Below are 7,060 nucleotides of genomic sequence, written 5' to 3' on the forward strand. Positions count from 1 at the left end.
TATTGCCAAACCTATTTCTCCCACCATTATTATTAAAGCCTTATTGAGGCTTCTGTTGATGCTTCCATGAGAAATTTGGATGATTTTTCCATGAAGAATTGTAAGTGTTTCCATAGGATTCTCCCATGTAATTCACTTCTTCCATTCCAGGATTCTCAGGATCATAAGCTTCTTCTTCAGAGGAAGCTTCTTTAGTACTGCCGGATGCAGCTTGCATTCCAGTCAGATTCTGAGAAATCATATTGACTTGCTGAGTCAATATTTTATTCTGAGCTAATATTGCATTCAGAGTATCAATCTCAAGAACTCCTTTCTTCTGAGTCATCCCATTATTCACAGGATTTCTTTCAAAAGTATACATGAACTGGTTATTTGCAACCATTTCAATGAGTTCCTGGGCTTCTGCAGGCGTTTTCTTCAGATGAAGAGATCCACCAGCAGAGTGATCCAATGACATCTTGGACAATTCAGACAGGCCATCATAGAATATACATAAGATGCTCCATTCTAAAAGCATGTTAAAAGGACACCTTCTGATCAATTGCTTGTATCTTTCCCAAGCTTCATAGAGGGATTCACCTTCCTTCTGTCTGAAGGTTTGGACTTCCACTCTAAGCTTGCTCAACTTTTGAGGTGGAAAGAATTTGGCCAAGAAAGCATTGACCAACTTTTCCCAAGAGTTCAGGCTTTCTTTAGGTTGTGAGTCCAACCATATCCTAGCCCTGTCTCTTACAGCAAAGGGGAAAAGCATAAGTCTGTAGACCTCGGGATTAACCCTATTGGTCTTAACAGTATCACAGATTTGCAAGAATTCAGCTAAGAACTGATGAGGATCTTCCAATGAAAGTCCATGAAACTTGCAATTCTGCTGCATTAGAGAAACTAATTGAGGCTTAAGCTCAAAGTTGTTGGCTCCAATTGCAGGAATTGAGATGCTTCTTCCATAGAAGTCGAAAGTTGGTACAGTAAAGTCACCAAGCATCTTCCTTGCATCTCCACCATTGTTATTGGGTTCGGCTGCCATGTCTGCTTCTTTTTCGAAAATTTCTGTAAGGTCCTCTCCGGAGTGTTGTACTTTAGCTTCTCTTAGCCTCCTCTTCAGAGTCCTTTCAGGTTCAGGATCAGCTTCAACAAGAATGTCTTTATCCATGTTTCTGCTCATATGAAAAAGAAGAGAATAAAGAGAATAACAGAATCCTCTATGTCACAGTAGAGAGATTCCTTTATGTGTCAGAGGAAAAGAAGAGTAGAATAAAGATGGAAAAAGAAGAAATTCGAACACACACACACACACACACACACACACACAGAGTTCGAATTATTAGATGAAGAGAAGTGTTAGTAAATAAATAAAATAAATAGAAAGAGATGAGAGAGAGAGTATTCGAATTTTAAAAAGAGGAAGAAGAAAAATATTTTTATTTTTATTTAATTAATTAAGTTAGAATTTAAAATTTAAGAAAAGAAATAAAGGCAAATTGAAAACTAAATAAATTAATTAATTAAAAATATTTTTGAAAAAGTTGTTAGTTAGTTTTCGAAAATGAGAAGTGAAAAAGTAGTTAGGTAGTTTTGAAAAAGATAAGAAATAGTAAACTTTTAAAATCAAACAAAAAGTCAAGTATTAAATTGAAAAAGATTTGAAAATAAACAAGAAGTTAGGAAAAGATATTGAAATTAAATTTTGAAAAAGATATGATTGAAATTTATTTTGAAAAAGATTTGAAAAAGAAATTAAAAAGATTTGATTTTTAAATTAAAGTTGATGACTTGACTAACAAGAAACTAAAAGATATGATTCTAGAATTTAAAGATTGAACCTTTTTTAACAGGCAAGTAACAAACTTGAAATTTTTGAATCAAAACATTAATTATTAGTGAAGTTTTCGAAAATATGAAATAAAAATAAGAAAAAAATTTTGAAAATTTTAGTTAAGAAATTTGAAAATATTAAAAATAAAAATGAAAAAGATTTGATTTTGAAAAAGATTTTAAAAGATAGAATTTTTAAATTGAAATTTTGGCTTGACTAACAAGAAACAACTAAATTTTAAAAATTTTTGACTAAGTCAACCCAAAATTTAGAAATTTATGAGTGAAATAAGGGAAATATATTATTTTTTATTTTTTTGAATTTATGAAAAAAGAGAAAAACAACAAAATGAAACAAAATATAAAAATTTAAGATTAAAACAAATAATGCATGCAAGAACACTTTGAATGTCAAGATGAACACCAAGAACACTTTGAAGATCATGATGAACATCAAGAACATATTTTTGAAAATTTTTAAGAAAAGAAACACTTGCAAGACACCAAACTTAAAATTTTTTAATGTTTAGACACTATGAATTCGAAAATGCATATGGAAAACAACAAAGAAATCCAAACAAGAAAAATTAAAGATCAAACAAGGAAAATCATCAAGAACAACTTGAAGATCAAAGAAGAACACAATGCATATATTTTCGAAAATTTAAGAAAAATTAAAACATGCAATTGACATCAAACTTAAAATTTGACACTAGACTCAAACAAGAAACACAAAATTTTTTTGGTTTTTATGATTTTATTATTTTTTTTGTATTTTTCGAAAATTATTTTGGAAAAAGAGAATAAAAAAATTCAAAATTTTTAATAAAAATTCCAGGATTCATGCAATGTTAGTCTAAAGCTTCGGTCTAAAAGAATTAGACATGGCCAAATGGCTAGCCAAGCTTTAGCATAACAAATACAGACATGTCCTTTCTACAATGGAAAGTGAAAACCTCGGTCCAAAAGGTTAGACATGGCTTAACAGCTAGCCAGGCTTCAACATATCTCATGAAGCTCTAGAATTCATTCTTAAAAAAAAATTTATGAATTTTTCGAAAACTAAAATTTTTTTTTTCAAAAATAAAAATAAAAAGCTTAAACATAAAATAAAATTACCCAATCTAAGCAACAAGATGAATCGTCAGTTGTCCAAACTTGAACAATCCCCGGCAACAGCGCCAAAAGCTTGGTGCACGGAATTGTGATCACACTTTTCATAATTCCGCACAACTAACCAGCAAGTGCACTAGGTCATCCAAGTAATACCTTACGTGAGTAAGGGTCGATCCCACGGAGATTGTCGGCTTGAAGCAAGCTATGGTCATCTTGTAAATATTAGTCAGGCGGATTCAAATGGTTATGAGGTTTTGATAATTAAAAAAGATAAATAAAACATAAAATAAAATAAGGATACTTATGTAATTCATTGGTGGAAATTTCAGATAAGCGTTTGGAGATGCTTTGTTGCTTCTGAACCTCTGCTTTCCTATTGTCTTCATCCAACCATGCGTGCTCCCTTTCATGGCAAGCTGTATGATCCTCTCGGATGAAAGATACCAGGTATGGTTTCTGCACGGCTAAACAACTGTCGGATTTCTCATCTCAGATGAAAAATACCAGGTACAGCTACCGCACGGCTAATCATCTGTCGGTTCTCACTAGTATCGGAATAGGATCTCTCTATCCTTTTGCACACTGTCACTGCGCCCAACATTCGCAAGTTTGAAGCTCGTCACAGTCATCCCTTCCCAGATCCTACTCGGAATACCATAGACAAGGTTTAGACTTTCCGAATCTCAGGAATGCTGCCAATTGATTCTAGCCTATACCACGAAGATCCTAATCTCACGGACTCGGTCCATGGATTAGAGACCCAAGAGAATATACTCCAGCTGTTGTCCAATGACTACATTGAACATCATGTAGACCGCTTGTGGTTGTCAGGCACGCAGATCTTGTCTAAGCGAGTAACGAAGATAGTGGGTGATTGTCATGGGTCACCCCTTTATTCTGACTTAACTGAATTAAGTACGAGAGTATATCTTGGAGAAGAAGTAGGCGTGAATTGAAAGAGAAACAATAGTACTTGCATTAATTCATGAAAAACAGCAGAGCTCCGCACCTTAATCTATGAGGTGTAGAAACTCCACCGTAGAAAATACATGAGAGAGAAAGGTCTAGGCATGGCCGTGTGGCCAACCTCCAAATCTTATTCCAACCATACGAATACAATAGTAAAAAAAGTGCTATTTATACTAAACTAGTCACTAGGGATTACAGAAAATAAGTAACTAAGTGCAGATAGTGCAGAAATCCACTTCCGGGGCCCACTTGGTGTGTGCTTGGGCTGAGCATTGAGCTTTACACGTGCATAGGCCATTTCTAGAGTTAAACGCCAGCTTGGATGCCAGTTTGGGCGTTTAACTCCAGTTCTAGTGCCAGTTCTGGCGTTTTACGCCAGAAAAGGGTCTCTGGTGGGCGTTTAGATGCCAGTTTGGACCGTCAAATCTCGGACAAAGTATGGACTATTATACATTGCTGGAAATTCCAAGATGTCTACTTTCCAACGCAATTGATAGCGCACCAATTAGGATTCTGTAGCTCCAAAAAATATATTTCGAGTACAGGAGGGTTAGAATCGAACAGCATCTGCAGTCCTTTCTCAACCTCTGAATAAGATTTTTGCTCAGGTCCCTCAATTTCAGCCAGAAAATACCTGAAATTATAGAAAAATACACAAAATCATAGTAAAGTCTAGAAATGTGATTTTTGCATAAAACTAATAAAAATATAATAAAAAGTAACTAAAACATACTAAAAACTATGTAAAAACAATGCCAAAAAGGGTATAAATTATCCGCTCATCAATTACCTCTAATTTTGAAGTAGAGTATTTATTTGAAAAATAATTTTGTAAGTAAAAATAAATAATATTCTCAAGAGTAATTATATGGAACTATATTTGGTTTTCAATTACTATTCTATACCTTAATTTTATTATTTGTTCCCAAAAGAAACCCTAATTCCCAAATTTCAAAACCCAATTACCCAAACCCTAAAATCCAAACACACTAACCCTAACACACTCACCTCACTCACGCCACCACCCCCTCACCCCACCCTCACTCACGTTACTCATTGCACACACACAAAACCCACAGGCGGAGGAAGAAGAAGAGAGAAGCGGGGGAAGGAGCTATCGCTGCCACACCTCGGTCATAAGTCGCATTTCGTCGCCAACCGAATGCAATAAGAGATAGACGAGCTTGAGAGAGAAGGATAGGCAGAAGGAGGAGCCACCGTCGTTGTCTGTGGAGCCGTCCACGTGCTTCGCCGTCGAGCCATGACCCGTCGCCGCCATTTGTGCGTCGTCACCACTAGTAGGGTTGAGTTTCGGTTTTTGCATGTTGCATTTGGAGCTGCTGTTGTTACGGAAGCGTTATGGAGCTGTGGTTGCGGTTGCCGCTGTTGCGGGCCAGTAAAAAGAGGGTTTTGTCGCGTAGTCGAGTTGCAATCGAGGCAGGGGCTTTTTCTTAAACTCTTTTTACTTTCAAGAATTGTTACAAGTCAATATTAATGTGAAAAATATATTTTTATGATTTTTTAAGTCTTATAGATTGAACGAAGTTGTTTTGAATGAATGTAGTTGCTTGCCTGGTTAGGTTATTGATCGAGTGAAATTGTTTAGTTGGGTTTTGTGCTTGGTTTGAAATTGTTATGATAATGATTGGATTGTGGTTATTTCTAAATATTGAGACTGAATGTTTGCTGGAATGTTAGTTATGTTGATTTCTTTGCTTTGGACGTTGGATTGAAAATGATTTGATATTTGAAAATAGTTTAATTAACAAAAATGATTTGATATTTGAAAATGATTTTGATTAACGAAAATGATTTGATATTTGGGAACGGTTTGATTATTGAAAATGATTTGATATTTAGAAACGATTGAGAAGGGTTTGAGGGATGTTTGGATGCGACCTGAGAAGGGTAGTAAAGTCTGAATTTTAGAGCAGATGTTGTCAAAATTTTATGAGAAATTAAAAGTTTTATTTTGGTTAAATTGATTGAAAAATTATTTTATTTTGATTTTGATTTAACTAAAGAAAAGAGTATGATTTGGGTTGTTTTAGCGAACTATAAAGTGATTATTATAGAAAAATAGTTATGTTGTTTCAGTTAAAGATTTTGAATTGCAAACAGGATGATTTTTGAGTTCTTTGAAGGGGTTTTAAACTTAAAAGGTTTTGAAGTTAGTTTGGAGTTTCTGGTTTAGTAAAAATGAGGATTTCACTTACTTTTCAAAAAGATTGAATTTGGAAGTGGACTATTATGCTTGGTCCAATTATGCTCCTTACCATATCCTAGAGGTCTCACACCTGCCCCGTTATCGATGATCATTGGGATTCTACTGACACGATGCCAAACTTGCAAACTAGTCAATCTCATGGGTGCCTCTTCTTGTTCAGTTCCATTATTCCTAAATGAGTCTTTGTTGAGCCGAAAAGGATGATTAATATCGAGGAACCTTCGATGATAATCAAACCACGAATTCTTACCCTTATTCGTCAGGCAAAATGCCTTTGTATCTTCCATACAAATGGGACATCACATTCTGTCTTGAGTGGACCAACCTCATAACATCCCGTATGTAGGAAAGTTGTTAATGGTTTACATCAACACAGAATGCAGTTGGAAGTTTGTCTTGGTTGAAATATCATAAGTTTCTACAACATTAACGCACAACTCCATCAACTCATCAACCAAGGGTTGCAAAAAGACATCTATTTTAGCCTTTCGATTGGATACAAATTAAGAACATGTATGGGTCTTTCATGCACATTTCGGGAGATAGATTATCTGGAGTCACCACTACATGCCAACAAGAGTACGCGTTACCGAAATTAGAATTTGGTGCAAACCTGTCAGAGGACAAAGCTAATCTAACGTTCCTGGCTCGCTTGCAAATGTAGGGTGGACCCTATTGTAACACCCTAACTTTTAACACCTCATGATCGTACTAAAAATTTGAGCGCTACTTACCTCTATTCCTTTAATTATACACTATGTTTATTTAATATTAAGCCTTCATGAATATGAACAGAAACTTGTATTAAGAAAAAAAAGGAGACTGTGTTTTAAACCACTTAATCACAAAAGTATATATATTCACATAGCTTTATATACATAGACTTATTTCAAAGATCCTCAATACAAGTCCTACCCCTCTAAAAACCAAAAGAAT

General features: G+C 34.8%; 1 non-coding gene across 1 annotated transcript; it reads left to right on the forward strand.

Annotated features, from left to right (window-relative positions):
- Positions 1 to 511: 511 nt before the first annotated feature.
- Positions 512 to 619, forward strand: LOC148562509 (small nucleolar RNA R71). The gene has a single exon (XR_015887243.1). It is a non-coding gene; the product is annotated as a small nucleolar RNA R71 (small nucleolar RNA).
- Positions 620 to 7,060: the final 6,441 nt, after the last annotated feature.

This window comes from Arachis ipaensis, chromosome B6 (genome assembly GCF_059453495.1).
Source record: "Arachis ipaensis isolate K30076 ecotype BB chromosome B6, ASM5945349v1, whole genome shotgun sequence".
In the NCBI taxonomy this organism is placed as follows: Eukaryota; Viridiplantae; Streptophyta; class Magnoliopsida; order Fabales; family Fabaceae; genus Arachis; species Arachis ipaensis.